The following is a 17,594-nucleotide window of genomic DNA, read 5'->3' as shown; positions in this document are numbered from 1 at the left end:
TTTTAATAATTATCTAAAGTAATCTAAAATCGAACAATTATTTCAATTTGATACATTTTGGACAAAAAATATGATGTACAATGTTCAATATACTAAAGTAAAAAATACGGGAAAAAAGCGAAAATAAACCCGTTTTTGAGACAATGTATAAAAGAAAAATATGTAGAATAAATAAATCAGACTTCGTATTGTTGAATATGGTCTCTTTGCATTTTTTAGCAAAACTCTTTTAATTATGTTTCATATGTGATGATAAAAAGCATCCACACTCTAAATATATCACAGAAATATACTTGTATGTCCTCATAAAGAATTTGACGTAACGTTGAGAGTAACAACGTTTTTCTCTCATTGACGTTGTACCTCCATTAGCCTGGAAATGTCATGGCGGGTCACATATTATAATCAAAGATCTAACAAATTAACAACTAGTATAAACATATTTTGTTTTGGATGCAATTAAGATGTTACAAGAACCAACAATTAAATTTTACATAATGCATTCGAACTGTTTGTTTTAGGCGCGTGCTTATTGACCATAAACGGACTTCACTTACAGAGGGGGAGGGGCGTGCTTTTAACATACACCTCCTCTAGCAGGTTTAGCTGAGGAGCAGCTGAAATCGACAATAAACAAGTTTAAACTCACCATCACGAATTGGTTGACCAATACGATGTGTCAGTGGCTCAACTCCCAAGAGACATGATTTCGCTGTCCTTAATCAATCTTTAAATACCAGAATAGTTATCTCGGTATCGTTCCCTTTCATATATTTATGCGACTCTCTTTTTGGGGGAAAATCGGTAAAATACTGTTGTCTGTTATTGGTCTTTTTACTGCGGCATACATGTAAAGCGTGTATATTTTTTTTTAAATAATTCACCAGATATTGACATATGTAAAATGTTCTTCTTTCGGTTTCTGCATCATTACACCCGTATATGGAAAATAACAGATAATTCATTTCATCAAATATTGTCCTGTGAAGAGGTTTAGAGATGATAAGGCAGTCAGTATAAAAAAAGTAACACACAAAACTATTTGTATGTTTAATCTTTTTTCGCTCATTTTAATCGAAATTTAGGCTTGGAAAAGACGCCACTGCACGTATAAACAATTTGGCAAAATCTTTCAAAAAAATTAAACTCAACGTATGGTATACAAGGCCACATATATGGGTAGGGATATACAACGAAAACGCTTTGTTTCGTAAATAATGATAGTTTTTACCCTCAACCCGATTTATTTTTTAAACATAAACTTGTTCCTGATAAAAGCAGTTCAATTGTATACCCAGTTCATTTATTATTGTAAAGGATGGATCATTGAACACATGCTACTCTAATAATAAAAAAAATACCAACTGTAAAATTCCAATTCATTTTTCTCTTCCACTTCCTGACACTTTAAGATATCGCATTCATCGCTCAAAAACTTTAAATATATCAGCAATATCAAAAATAAATATTTGAATAGTTTTAGGAACATTTGAAATCACGAGAATTGATATCTCAAACGTAAAAAAATTAATATAAAACTGTAGAGAGTAATGAACGTCAACAACAAAACTATTTGATTTCTGGATAAGGATATCTTAATTACAACTAATCAAACAAATGTAATTCACAATAAATGTAATCAAACATATTGAACGTTGATATGTTTATATTCTGATAACTTCATTTGTCTGACATCTATTCTGTAATATGTTATCAACGTATTTATCTCAATCAAAATATGGTCATTGACAGCATTTTGGATATTACGACACCATGAATACAGGAATCATCTGATGTGAACCGTCATCCTTTTAATTTTATCGTATGCGGAAATGGCTTTTGTTTAAACTTACCTCTCTTGTGAAATAGTTTTTGCAAACGTTAAACTAAACACAAGCATGTCTTTATATACATTATTGCAATTAAATGTTCGGTTAGCAGATCCTAATCACTCCATAAATCAATACAGTTTACCTTCCGTATACTCGACTAAAGCTTCGTCATTGACAGATATAAACACGCCTTTATTACACCTTATCATCCAAACGCTTTCCTTTGATACTTTCATATTTAATGAAATCTGTAGATTGTTGAATATAGAATGATACTTCATAGTGCTTAAGTGTTTTGTACTTTCATTAACAGGATTGTTTCCGTTTTCTTCATCAAAGGTACGTCCAATTTGTCTTTATTGTAATGATATGATGATCACATACTGTTCACAATAGTGTTTCGAATACATATATTCTTTTACAAATATAATAGTAAAGTTTATTTGAAACATTTAATCAAAATAATTAATTTGTAAACTATGAGTAATGAATTTTAAAAATAAACAATATTATATAAATAGTATATACATTATACCTTTATACTTTCTAAATGGCAATCATACGGAAAGTTGTTTGAAGTGTGTGTCTCAGTAGGTTATTTTTGCATCTACAAACAATTTGCAAACGGTGGATAAAACTCAAATCAACAACATTGCTTAAATTTTAGTTCCTAATTTTAAGTGGCAAATATTTCATATCAGGACAGAATGAAGTTGATTAATTTATGTCGTATGTTACAAATGTTAGATTTAAATCAGTAAAATTCAGAATGACCTGGAAATGGTAGCAATGAGATTCGTACTGTTGTATCTGTTGTATTGAGGATAACACTAATATCAATCTTTCCAGGCAAAGCAAGGCACGTCTATTCTTATTAAGAAATGCCGACATATTTAATCTTTAAAAAAATGAAAACCAATAATGACGGCTGTTTTTTTTAAATTTATAAACATATATTATAAACTTAAATATATGATTTAACAGACAATTAGAATTAGTTTCTTCCTCTATATCGAAGTATATTCATAAGTGATCAGAGAAGTGAGGTTCCGTGATATCAATCCATGTTCATCATTATGCTTAATTATAATCAGGTTTTTCAAGTCATATTGAAAACTAAATAGTGATGACCGGAATCCTTCAATTGATTGCAACTTCATAATACTGTCCTTCCTAACAAATAGTTCACTATATGTTAGTGGACCTTCTATTGTTTGTATGAACCGAAGTCAAGAATATTAAATGTGTTTTGATTATTGTAAATATTTGGTAGTGCTCTTGTCTTTGACAGTACAGTTTAAGTGATCAAAGAATATTTATTAAGCACTGACAAGTTTTGAATTACGACTTCATATTTAAACGACTCCATCGGTCTAACATAAATACATCCTTAACTTTATGTCATATTTCATTGATTTCAACTATCAAATTTTATTATATTATGTATGTTTCCAGTTCATAAACTTTAATAATTGTTTTTAAACTAATGTTGAAACTTCCCAGGTAAAGTTGATCTTGGGTGGTTTTTATTGCTGTAAATACCATGTTGGTAAAGTGCACTCAGATGTTACATATGATTTTCTTCCTGTATTTATGGTTTCGAGGATACCTTATTTCATTCTTATAATTAGTTTGCAGTGTTGACTTTTCAGAAAGCTCTGTGCCCTGGGACAATTGAGTAAGATCACTCAACTTTCTCAAGCGAGCATAGCATACCTCGTTTGTCATGATAAGAAAATTCCCATTTATAATTGGTAATTTTGTGGTTCTTACCTTTAAGAAGAAGGTGTGATAAGGTCACTTTTTGGTCCCTTGAATTCGGAAATCAAAAAGGATATTAAATCTACAAAAAAACATCTTACGGGTGTCCAATAAAACATTAGTCTGACACATATCAAGATTCATAATTTTGAATTTTGTTAAAGGCTCCAAAATTCTTGCATTACGTGCAAAACTGCAATAACGGTCGAAATAGCCACACTTTGAGATGTTGTCACTAATATTAGATATGAGAAAAGACTTCACCCAAAATGATATTTTGCTTCAAAGCGTATTTTATGAACATGTCAATGTGTGTAAAATATCTTATTTTGATAAAGCATTTGCTCCTATCTATTTTGTCCTAAAATTATGTGTAAAAAATGCCATTTTGGTCAAATCTGTAAATTTTAACATGTTGATGATGTCATAGTTATATCACAAGTGACCTTTTGCACTGAAATGTCCAGATTATAATGAACTGTTAATTTATCAATAAAGTTAACATAATTTTTATTTTTTTTTCAAGGGCCAAACGATGGGTCTCATCATATCTCTTCCTTTTCCGATTGTATTTTATGTCGCATCATTTCTTTGTTTGACAACAGTATTGATATAAAATTATATTCAACAGATTACTTTGTTTTGAAAATCTTTGTCAAAATTATATTTAATCTTTCTTATTATTGTTATTTATTGGTTACAAGTGGCTTTTCGGGAATATGGAGTCTCGTGTTTGCAAATGACAATTCAGTCTCTTATTTTTTGTTGGTATTTGAGAAGATGGGTACTTGTTTGTAGAACCACCCTGGTTAGACTGGATAGGAAATACTTCTTATCTTTTTTCTGGATGGGGTATGAAAAGGTGTTTTATGGTATTTTGGGAACCCTTTGATTAAGAAATACATTCCATGGGACGTTTGTACATGCTCTTTTTACAAATTAAGCATCATGTTTTTATTGAAAACTGTCGTATTTACGTCTGTTGTTATTTTCCCTACTAGCTGTCTAAATATAAATGTTGACATTTCACATTCCTTTGATTTTTACGCTTGTACTCTAGCAAATATTTTTCATTCAAATTTAATTCACTTGATTAAGAATGTTTAGGTACTATATAGAAATATAGAGATGTGGTATGATTTCAAATGGGACTACTATCCAACAGATCAATAAGTCACATTGGATTTGAAGCTTACATTACGAGTTCCAGTAGTGGAGCAGGATCTGCTTATCCTTTATGAGCACCTGAGATCAGCCCCAGTTTTGGTTGAGTTCGTGTTAATCAGTCTTCAGTTTTCAATGAAGTGTTTTGTGAACTTGTTCGTCTTATCGTCGTCTTTCATTTTATTGGGTTGTCAGTTTCTCTCGACTGATGCATTGTAAATGTATCCATGTAATCTTCCTCCTCTTTTTTCGTTATGAGTCTTTAATCGTCCCCCCAATGATGTGTAGTTCTGTACCTATTTACTTTCTTATTTTAAGCCATTTGCTTAATAACTTTTCTGATTTCAAATATCTCGCATATCATACTTTATCTAAAATTCTTTGTTCAGCTTCTCAAAGAGTTATATTGCCAATTTCAACTGAATTTTTCACACTCTTTGGTTTAAACATATTTTATTTACGAAAAAAGCCGAAAGTACACAAAATAATCAATGTTTGGACATCCTCTCCGTATATACAGTATATTACAATATGTATTTTAAAGGAAATATGTATATGTACTTACAATTTTGTAAGTCATTATATATATATTTAGGGAAATAAAGAAAAATAAGAAAAGACAGAAAGAAAAAAAAAAGGATGATAAGAAGTGACGTTTAAGTGTGCCTGGTTTTCACAATCTAGTATTTTTCATATACAGATCAATCGTATTATATTACAAACTATAAAAACCTCTTTGTGTCTTTGATATAAGCAAAACATTTCTAAATATTTCTTTATTTTGGTCATATGTTTAACTTCATATTACCTCTGGACGCAAGACAAAGCTGTCAGGAAACCAGTTTATTAATTTAGATAGTTCTAAAGTCTGAGTAAAGGGAGCAATCGAAAAAGAAATGTGTTGATTCCTCTCATGGAACTCCACATTGACAAGAAGCGTCAGATACAATATTGATCTTAAATAAGTCGTCGTTGGTAAAGACTGCTGAGCATATCCGATGGTTTGATAACATTTTGTGCTTTATTTGTCAAAAGATAAATTGCAATTACGTTTATTAAATATGACAAGGTATGGTGAAATTCCGAAGGGTGATGAAACCTTGTAGAATTCGAATTTTAACTATAGAGACTTATGTATGTCTATAAGATTTAAGTATTTTTCAACGATAAAAATTACTGTTGAAGACAACTTGTAAATCATTGTTCCAAATATTATTTTTTTATAGAACAATATCCATAGCAACTTGCATGAATCATCTAGTACTTGCTTCTCAATATACATGTATATATATATAAATAAAATACTACTAAAATAACGATGTACAATGTGTTAGCCGGCATGACGTAAAAACGACGAATCAAAGAATTCAATTTTATGTATAACTAATATAGGAAAATGGTGTTGTTTAAAAATTACACCATTCCAGGCCCTTTTGTTTTCCACATAATTTATAATACCAATAATTTACAAGTTCCAGGGCGAATCCGATACCGATACCAATAGTATATGTCACATGTAGTTTCCATTACTGTAAATCTCCCTCTATCAGGAGAACCTGGAGTTCTTCCTGTAGTTGTTTAAATCTATGTTAAACGATAGTTTCGGCACTATTGAACAAGTCTGTTTTCTTCCACCTCAATACCACTATTAATTTTGGTTAATTACTAGTAGCTAAAAAATAAATTTAGTTTATGGTAACTTGAAGTTTATTGTAGTAAGAAAATCAGGACTTGTTCAAACAGAAAGATTTTGAAAGCAAAAAAATGTGTTCATCTTACAATCAGCATGACTTTATAATATGACAATACAAATGCTAAAGATCCAGGATAAAATTAGGCATAGGTACTTTAATTCAGTGACGGACCCGCGATGTCGCGGGAGTGTTCTAGTATGATATATATTATTTTGTATTTACATTGTGTCATAGGTCAAATTTATTTGTTCAGTGTATGTTCAATGGTGTTAATATGTCCTTTGATTGAGTTAAGCTATTTCAGTTGATATTTTATAGTGTGTCTTTCTATGTTGTGATGTTACACTATTGTTTCAGAAAAAGGGTGAAGGTTTGGTACCATTAAAACGTTTAAACCCGCTGCATTTGTTTGCACCTGTCCTAAGTCAGGAATCTGATGTTCAGTAGTTGTCGTTTGTTGATGTGGTTCATAAGTGTTTCTCGTTTCTCGTTTTTTATATAGATTAGACCGTTGGTTTTCCCGTTTGAATGGTTTTACACTAGTAATTTTTTGGGGCCCTTCATAGCTTACTGTTCGGTGTGAGCCAAGGCTCCGTGTTGAAGACCGTACTGTGACCTATAATGGTTTACTTTTATAAATTTTTACTTGGATGGAGAGTTGTCTCATTGGCACTCATACCACATCTTCTTATATATATATATTTGTGTAGCTTTATTTCTGTTTTGCTTTAGAATGTTCTTGTTATAAATATTTTGGATAGATACTTATATTTTGGATAGATACTTATATTTTGGATAGATACTTATATTTTGCAAAAAATTTTCAAATAGAAGTCTTGTTTCATTAAGTTTATTTTTTAATAAAAAAAAAAAGAAAAAAAAGAAGAAAAGAAAAAAAAAAAGTTTATTTTCATAGATAAAATCGTAAAATTAAGAAATGGTATGATTGGAATTGAGACAATTTTCCATCAGATAACAAAGGACTAGCATGTAAACAATTATAGGTAAATTTACAACCTTCAACAATGGGCAATACCCAGTCCGTATAGTATGCAATGACAATGAAAACCAACAGCCTGATTTATGTTAAAAACAACAAACGAAAAACAAATTAGGGAGATACACGACAACCATTGATTTACAGGCTTCTGACTTGGGACAGACAACTTATAGTCTTTGATACATTATTTTTGTATTTGTTGTTATTGACTTTGAACCAGCCTTCATAAATACAAATTAGCTGTTTACAAAATGTTAAATTTTTTGAAATACTAAGGAATTACCTTATCTGTATTTAGCAAAATCTTTCGGAATTTTGGATCTTCAATGCTTTTCAACTTCCTACTTTATTTGGCCTTTTTAAGTTTTTTTTCATTCGAGCGACACTGATGTGTCTTTTGAAGACAAAACGTGCGTCGTCTGGTGTGCAAAAATTCAATCGTAGTATTTATGATGAGATCATTTCCATTAACACTGTGAGTATTATCAGATTGGTACTCTGTGTCTTAAGTCTTTTTGTTAGTTGTTTGGGTTTTTGTGTGTGTGTGTGTTTTGTGTCGGTCTGATGAGTCAAGTCTTTTTCAATTGATTTCCATTGTTTGTTCTTATGTTGTGTTGTTACATCACTGTTTCGGGTAAGGAGGAGGGTTCGGCGCTCGCATACATGTTTAAATCCTCGCACTCTGTATGTTCTTGTCCAAGGTCAGGAGCCTGTAATGCAGTGGTTGTCGATTGTTGCTGTATATCATAATTAATTTTCGTTTATTGTGTTTTACATAGATCAGACTGTTAGTTGTCTTGTTTGAATTGTTTTACATTTGTCATGTCTGTCCTTTTATAGCTTGCTATGCGGTATGGTGTTTGCGTTTTGTTCAAGGCCTTACAGTGACCTATAGTTTCTAAGTTCTACATCATTTTGTCTCAAGTGGAAAGTTGTCTTATTGGCAATTATATCACATCTTCTTAATTTTACATAATGAATGTGGCGGGGTTAAACATGTGTATGACCACTCTTATTACCTCCTGGTCTAACCGTAGATAGAGGTGTAACAATACAACAAAAAAACAAACTATAACAATCAGCTAAAATAGACTTAGATCATGATATCGGAACTTAGCACACAACACACCAAGAACAAGATAAAAAGCGCAAACTGCTCATCTATGAGTATTCGCAGTTATTGAAAGCTGGTTCACAGCAATTCCAACTAGTATATGTTTTCTAAGACTAAAGAAGAGATGTGATATATACCAAATGGATAGCCAAACTTGTAATTCGATACTGACAACGCCATGGCAAAAGTTTCAATCATTTCAACTCTAATGGATTTAGAATGTTAGAATGTTACACCATTTAGGAAACTGTTTAACACTGTAAATAACAGTAAAGATTGAAACGTTTTTTTAAATGACCTTTGCATGAATTAAAGTAAGGAGAAAGTGTCCTAGTTCCTTGCTAAAATGAAATAGTATTAATTAACTTTCAACAACATTTATTGTATTATATATCAGAGGACTTTTAACACTCAATTAGAAAACTCCTTATTGATGTATGTAAGTTGGTATATATATATGGATGAATGGATGGATGAATGGACGGACGGTCGGTCGGTTTGGACGGATGAATAAAAGTCTTTTGGCACTGAATTTTAATGAGTTAACATGTGTATTGTTGTTTGTCAGTATATGATGCTCCCTCGGTTTATAAAATACATAGAGCAAAAAGGTTATTTCTTGACTGAGTTTAGGTATTATTCACTAATTGATTATCAAAATCCATCCACAATACGAGAAAGGAATAAGCTTGACTTAAAAATTCGAAACACCGACTCTATATCTAAATTTAAGAGAGAATTGAAAAATGAAAATGTTCAGAGTAGAGTTGCGCCGTATTATATGTACGGTCCGAGGAAACTGAATATTATTTTAACTCAATTGCGATGTTCCGCTTCATTTTTAAACTCTGACCTTTTCAAAGCTAACATTATACTGGATCCTTCGTGTCAGTGTGGGTCTGATATTGAGGATGTCCATCATTTTTTTTTAGTTTGCCCAAAATACACTACATGTAGAGAAATTTTACTTAACAATCTTAATTGGCTTACTGAAAACTTTATTATTGATACTAAACTATTAACTTGCGGAGACCTTGAACTTTCGAATGAACAAAATCTCCTAATTTTCAAACATGTTCAAGATTTTGTTAAAAGGTCTAACAGATTTCTAGTACCTTCATAAAATATTATAGCTACCGGCACGGATGATCATCACCATCAAACCTAAGTCATCATCACAGAAAATATGATTTGCTTCTTTTTCTTTTCCTCCTTTTCAATTCTTCTTGTTCTTTTCTTCTTTTTATTTATAGTTCGTATAATATTTAATGAATTTGTTCGCTTTACATGCATGCTCGTAATGTTATTATTGTATATATACTTGTATTGTAATATGGAGAAGACTTCATAAGTATGATTTACTTGTGTCTCATACATTTTGCTGATATTTAGCAAATAAAATATGTTTAAACTAAATCAAAATCATCCTGACAACTAAGCACACGTATTTTTTGCAAAGAACATTCTCCAAATAACATATTCTAGCTTGAAAACTATAGAAGTTCAACAGACTAAGTATGCAACATATATGAAATGTTAAACAAATATTGACTAACTTTCATTCTATAAATAACTAAATCAAATCATAATCCGGACAATATACATATCAAACATTCTGCGAAAAAATTCACGATAGCTTGAAGACTGTAGGAGTTGGATTGATAAGCAGTGGGTAAATACTTGAAAAGTTCATGAAAATACAAATCTTAGCAATATGCAAAAATTAAGCTTGTGTACCAATACCAATATTCTAGCTGGAAAACAAGTGAAGGAAAAGTCTGCGCAATGCACAATACATAAAATGTGTATGCACTCATACTTACATTACATATAAAAATAAGGAGATGTGGTATGATTGCCAATGAGACAACTATCAACCAAAGTTCAAATGAAGTGGATGTAAGCAATTATATGCAACCGTACGGCCTTCAACAATGAGAAAAAACCAATAACGGATGGTCGGCTATAAAAGGCCCCGAAATGAAAAATATGAAACAATTCAATTGAGAAAACTAACGGCCTAATTTAAAACAAAACAATTTACGAAAAACAAATATGACAAACATGAACCAACGACAACCACTGAACTACAGGCGAAGTATGTTTCATAGGAATCTGTAATTTTGATTTGTAGACAATAATCGCGTGGCCTTCCAATATTATATTTTATTTCTCAATAGAATACAACATTAATGATTGCACGTGCTTCCAATGCCTTCGTCACAACAATGCATATGAAAAACAAACGAAGAGATCGATCAAAGTCGAAATTTCATGGTTTTAGCATAAATATGTAATTATAAGAATTGAAATCTTCTTTTTGAAATTTTAAAGGGTTGTAAAAGCATTGATCTAACGAACATTTTTAGTTTGAAGCGCTTTATACGAAGGTGCTTCGGTCAACTCCTTTCTACCTCAATAAAATTACAAAAAGAAGCATTCAATTCTTAATTTTAATTTTCATTTCGTTGATGTCTGTGATGTCGGAAGATTTATCAAAACATTTAAAGAAAAACTAATTGCAGTTGGTTCAGGATTGATATCAGGTTTGCCTTAAGAAGTATGCTAAATTTACAAAATATGAGAAATAAGGATTGTTTAATATTTGTAGTAGTGTTAAATAGTTAAACAACTAAAACCTCAACCATCTATTCGATATATTTCAAACAAATGTCCAGAATATATTCATATTATTTCAACAGAAATGTATCATTGAATAAACAATATTTATAATCATGAATTTCTATAAACCCCCTATAAAAGGTCTGTGAATCGGCATCATCATTAATTAAAGATTGCCACTCGGTTAATCGCCTTGATGGCAGATTTATAAAATTTAACTTTATGGCATTGCCAATTTGTCATCTCATTTGGACGTAGCTAGTGCCAAATATTTTTGACGATTTTTATTTCATTGATTTTTTAAAACAATTTGTTTTCCTACGTGAATGACATTCATTGAAAAATGAAGTGACCAGAAGATACTTTCGATGATGACTAATCGTTTTGTACATTAGTAGATTAACTAGGCACATCTCCATCTTGTACGACAAAAGAGATGAATGTACAGTAAACTGATATTACATGAAAAAATACTGTTCCATTTGTGCAATTAACGTGTATATAATTGTTGCTAATTTAAAATTCACCCATCTTGTCTACTTGTTCGTCTGATAAGTCTTTCCTCACTTAAAAACTCCAATTATGTCATCACCAAAAAGCATATACTAATTGAAAAAAGATCATATTAATCTTGCAAGTGAATATTGTACAGTGTTACACAATAAGTATTCTCCACCTACATTTTTTAGTTATATATTTCATATTATAACACATGTTTTCCAAATATTATTTCGAGGGCATTTGTGGTTGGATTAAAAAAATGACTTGAAAGATACAGAATTGTCTAAAGTTTATTTAATCTTAACTTTGTCCTCATTTGTTTGTGTTTACTCCTAATGGAAACATGTATATAAACAATTACAAATTAATTCGGTTTAAATATATAGCAAATTTTAAGATAAACATAATACTTGTGTTTATATCATCAGAAAACGAGAACGCTTCACAACAAAAATATAAACAAATAAACAAATACATTTGTGATAATTCTGCTTCAATTGAAATCCAACTTAATAGTTTTTAGAAAATAAAATATAGTCTGATTTATATGAATTAGAAGTTGTAAAAACAAATGGCTTAAAAATTAAGACAAACGGGTATGATAGAAAGTGAAGTTTTTTCTGTGGTTTATACATGTTTTACTTTTGTGGTTTAATTGCCTTTCATGTCATTTTCAATGTTTTAGTGAAAGAATCAAACTGGAAATAAGCCTAAAGGTTAAGGGCTTTGAGTGGTGGGTCTTTCCAAATTAAAATATTGAAACTGGTCAAACTTAATTGTATTAATCTAATGTTATTATGTTTTTTGTTTTCTATACTTTATTGTACTGTAATTGAAAAAAATGAGCCATCAAAGATACTAGGCTAATAAATTTGTACGTCAGACACGTGTTTCGCATACAAGAATCACCAAACTCAGTGATGCACGAATAAAAAAAAATAAAAGCCAAATAAAATACAAAGTTGAAGAGCATTGTGACCATTTGTAAACCTCTGTATGTGATATCATAACTGCATTGTGCTCAAATTGAAACAAGGAACTACAGTAAAAAGGAAGATACGGTTGTATAAAAGCAATACACTGTGCAGCATATTACCATAAAGACATTTTCCTCGGTCGCTTCATTTATATTTTAGATAGAAAAACTTACTCCTAATATTCCCTACTCGATAACCCCTTAACACATTGCGTAATAACTGAATTTATTTGAATGTAAATAAGATTATGACAATTATCATACACTATAATTGAATGTAACGTCGAAGCTTGTTTATATTTTCTTGAGATTTGAGATAACTTTGTGCCTCACGCGATTCCTCGTCAATTTTGTTGATTTAACCTTATAATACAGTTGTAATAGCAAAATAATTTTTTATCCAAATCTTATGAATTTCGCCAAGTTGTAATCATCTGATGAGAATAATCCTTCAAATAAATGAATTTATAACCACCGTTACAGTACAATATAATTCGGGAATGAATCTTTTTTCCATCTGTTATCAATAAAGTATTAATGTTCTCGTTCGTTCTTTAACAGAATGGTCTGGAATTTCTAACTAACACTATTAACAATTTCCATTTCTGCCAAATTGTATATGTGTTATCTAATAGACATCGGACGTATTAGTTTTATCTTCCATTCTACATTCATCTGCTATTATAAAATACAAATGCAAGATGGAAGTTCGACAATCAGACGACCCTAAACCACTCATAGAAATAGGAATTTCTTGTCAACCAAATTTCATCTTCCCAAAATCACTGAAACTCAAGCCTTGGGATATTTTTTTCAATATAGTGTCTTCGCATGAATATAAAGACCATTTTCTTCTCATGTAAATAACTTACAAAACATATAAGATAATGAGATGACTAGAGGCTCCAAGAATAATGCATCGTTAACCTTATATCTGCTATGTTCATTGTAGTCGGAGATTGTTCTGACACGTGCCGACCTTTGGGGGAGGGGCATGCTTGGGAAACATGAAAATTGTCAAACTAGACTTGGGACGGCAAGTTTCTGCCTCGAAATCGTTATAGATCTACTGTCAAGAAAATAAATCATACATAAGTCGTTTTATTATCAATTCTTCTCTATACAATATGTATCATTTATTTGCGTTCTATCTCCTGTAGCACAAACGAAAGCTTTCTAGACTTGGGCTAAATGGTTCTTGATTGTTGATAAAGCTCATCTAGACTTGAGCGAAATACAGCTTGGTCTGATATAGCTCATCTAGACTTGAGTGAAATAGAGCTTGAAATCTGATATAGCACGTCGATCTAGACTTGAGCGAAATATAGCTTGATATCTGGTATAGCACGTCTAGACTTGAGCTAATTACAGCTTGATATCTTATATAGCTTGTTTATAATTGAGCGAAATTGAGCTTGATATCTGATATAGGTCGTCTAGAATTGAACAAAATAGAGCTTGAAATCTGATATAGCACGTCAAGACTTGAGCAAAATATAGTTTGATATCTTGTCTAGTCTTGGAGCTGATTACAGCTTGGTATCGTATATAGCTCGTCTATAATTAAGCAAAATTAAGCTTGATATCTGATATAGCTCGTCTAGACTTCAGCGAAATATAGCTTGATATCTGATATAGATCGTCTATCTTGGTATCGGAAATAGTTTCTAGACTTGAGCGAAATATATCTTGATATCTGATATCTCTTGTCTAGACTTATGCGATATAGAGCTAGATATCTGATAAAACTCGTCTAGACTTTAGCCAAATAGAGCTAGATATCTGATATAGCACGTCTAGACTTCGGCGAACTATAGCTTGATATCTGATAAAGCACGTCTATAGTTGAGCGAAATAGAGTTTGATAGACAGGTGTCTATTGTAAAATGCCGATTGTTGTGCTGTTATTCTATTTTAATCTTTTCCACATTGTTCTTTTATTGTTTGTTTGTCTTCAACACAAAATGTCTCTAATATTATATCCATATTTTTGATATTAAATCAATGCGATATTAAACAAAATCCTGATCGAAATATGCCGTAACAGGTTTATATAATAGATTTGTAATGTATTGTGCAATCAACAAAATATCTTCTAACGGCTAAGATTTTAATCTTGCTTATCTACCGTCATACATTGTAGATGTACTTTTGTTTCTTAATGACCAAGATTACTCATGATGCTGTGTTATTTTTTTTATTGTATAGTGCACTACGTATACATTTAAACAATAATTTTATTTGAACTAAGGTTTAAAAAATAACTTGAATTGAACTAAATTTTAAACAATAATTCTAAAACAACATCGTTTAACGTTCATTTTGATTGGATAACGTCACCAATTCACAATAGCACAATCGATGCTATGAAAACGTACGCATAAGCGCAGATGACTTATGACAGATTTTAAATGTATGATTTGACGTTGTTTTCTGTTAGTTTCATTAGAATGGAGAAAACAATATTGTATTTTAAGCTCCGACGGCATCAATTGGTGATTTGATGCCGTCGGAGCTTAAAATACAATACAGTTATCTCCTAATTCTAATTGAACCAAGTTCAAAGTAGTTCGATAATGCACTAGGTATACATTTAAACAATAACTTTTAAACGATAACTTTAACTGAACTAAGTTCAAAGAAGTTCGATAATGTACTAGATGTATATACCACATCTTCGTAGTTTTATATGCACAAATCTGCTTTAAAACGAAATCTGTAATTGAACTAAGTTTAAGATTGTTTTTACGCACAAACATGTGGAACTGTACTATTAGATCAGCAGTCCTTGCAAAGATTATTGTAATATAAACCCAGGTTTAATCCACCATTTTCTACATGTGAATCCTGAGCTTTTTTTTTAATGCTGTAAATAATTTGTAAAAGAAGAGACCACTTTATAGACAGTGATTTAAATATTATACCGTCCATGTTACCTGCACGATAGTACACAAACTATCCTAGCATCCATAACATTACATTTTCTCAAGCGATAAACTAAGAGCTATATATAAACAGTATATTCTTTTTACACCCCCGCTCGATGGAGGGAGTATACTAGTTTACATTTGTCCGTCCGTCCCATGAAGTTTTCGTCGCATTTTTTTCAGAAACTATCAATCAGAGCTTCCTGAAATTTGGTATCAAGCTTCATGTCATGTCGTTTGAAAATTCTTTGTATGCCGTATTAAGCGTTTTCACATCCATCATCCATCAACTTCCTGTTTACCGACTACTTTAGCGGTGGTATTATCAGTAAGCAATAACTCACACTACATTTGGTTCCTGTCGCCCTTTCTTGTATACGTATATTTTCTGTTTAAAGTAAACTACGTCATACAATTATTAATTGCCAGAGTCGAAAGAAGGGAAGCTTATTAATGTATTTTAATTTTTGGTACAATTCCATCAAATTTGTTTTGAAAAATGCATATTTTTAGATATATTTATACAGACATTAAAACCATAAAGTCGGAAATGCAGTATTCTAGTTAAAATAAACAACAAAATATCACAAAGTATCCATAAAGACAACTGGGAATTTTAGCTAGCTATAAAACCAGGTTTAATCAATCCATATTTTTTCTTCGAAAATGACTGTACTAAGTCAGGAATATTCCAGTTGCTTTCACTCGTTTCGTTGATTGACAACTTTTGATTTTACCAGTTTTTATCGACTTGCCATTTTTGAATTTACTTTTTTCAACCAGTTTCACTGTTCACTAACAGATATGCATGTGGTCTCTAGTGGAAAGTTGTTTCATTAGCATTCATACTACATCTTCTTATTTTTATATAACATTGTATATGGCTGAAGTCGGTATGTCACAATCAAGAAAAAGAAGTTGCCATTTGGGATTATAGCTACCACAAGGGGAACATATCCGTGATAAAGATATACCAAAGGGTCGACCATGATAGCGTACGTAAAGCATTTGACGTGATAAACTCAACCTTACAATTGTGATCCCTTGGCTTTTTATAAGCAACCCTTTCTCAAGGAAATTATGATAGGAAACCCAAGCCCTTGATTATCATTTGATTCATATTATTCCAATTTCCAGAACAAATCTTTTACTATACGCGGTTTTTGACGTCATCTAAAAGTTGTATGGGCAAACTGGATCCCTACTGAAGTGACAAAGTTATTGTGTCCGATTGGCATTTGTTATGTATCCGTCCTTATTCATAAGTTTGTTTATTAGTAAATCCTACCTGCAGAAATATATTAGTTATATCATTTATCACATTCATCTAAGCCATACTATGGAAAATACCCCCATTAATATATTCATTCCTTTGTTCAACGTACTGATGTAGACTGTATGCCCAGCAAACGAACCAAATGACGTAAAATTACGTCCTCTACAACCAATGACTGTGACGAGAAGGTAACGATTGTAATCAAGAATATTAACGTGTTGTTTTCAATTTTTTAACTTATAATTCGATATCCTGGCATATTAACTTATCAATTGTTGTGTGAAGCATCATCGAAAGTACCGGTAATTATGCATAAACGTATTGCAACGGAAATAACGAATCGAACGTCATTCGTGGAGAAGGATCTGAATTAGAACTATCTTTCTTAAGTTTTCAGTGGTTTGTGGCCTGCTGCTTGCTTTTTGTTGTTTAACCATTGTATAATCATTGTGCATGAGGTTCATAACGTGTTGTTTTCATTTTTTACATCACTGGGTCGATACCTCTGCTGGTGGACTATCAGTCCCCGAAGGTATCATCAGCTCAGTAGTCAGTACTTCGGTACTGACATGATTTATAACAAACCTTTCTAAAATTGTCCGTTTATAAATTTTGAAATTATGTAGAAACTAAGGTTTCAACTCCATCAGGCAAAGTTTACCTTAGATAGATTTGGCTATTTTTAGGTCCTTTTTGGTCATATAACTCTTCAACTGTTTCGGTTCTT

The 17,594-nt window shown here is 31.3% G+C and overlaps 1 protein-coding gene across 2 annotated transcripts in view; it reads left to right on the top strand.

Annotated features, from left to right (window-relative positions):
- The first annotated feature begins 1,996 nt into the window (after positions 1-1,996).
- LOC127731102 (calcitonin gene-related peptide type 1 receptor-like) overlaps positions 1,997-17,594 on the top strand; it is a 33,698-nt gene continuing 18,100 nt past the window's right edge. For both annotated transcript variants that reach the window (XM_052239970.1, XM_052239969.1), the window contains exon 1: positions 1,997-2,171. The gene's annotated coding sequence lies outside the window, so the exon portion shown is untranslated. The remainder of the gene's footprint in view (positions 2,172-17,594) is intronic.

The sequence above is a fragment of the Mytilus californianus genome, unplaced genomic scaffold (assembly GCF_021869535.1).
Source record: "Mytilus californianus isolate M0D057914Y unplaced genomic scaffold, xbMytCali1.0.p SCAF_2, whole genome shotgun sequence".
Lineage (NCBI taxonomy): Eukaryota > Metazoa > Mollusca > Bivalvia > Mytilida > Mytilidae > Mytilus > Mytilus californianus.
Note: the sequence above shows the minus strand (reverse complement) of the source record. Positions and strands in the feature narration are given on the sequence as shown.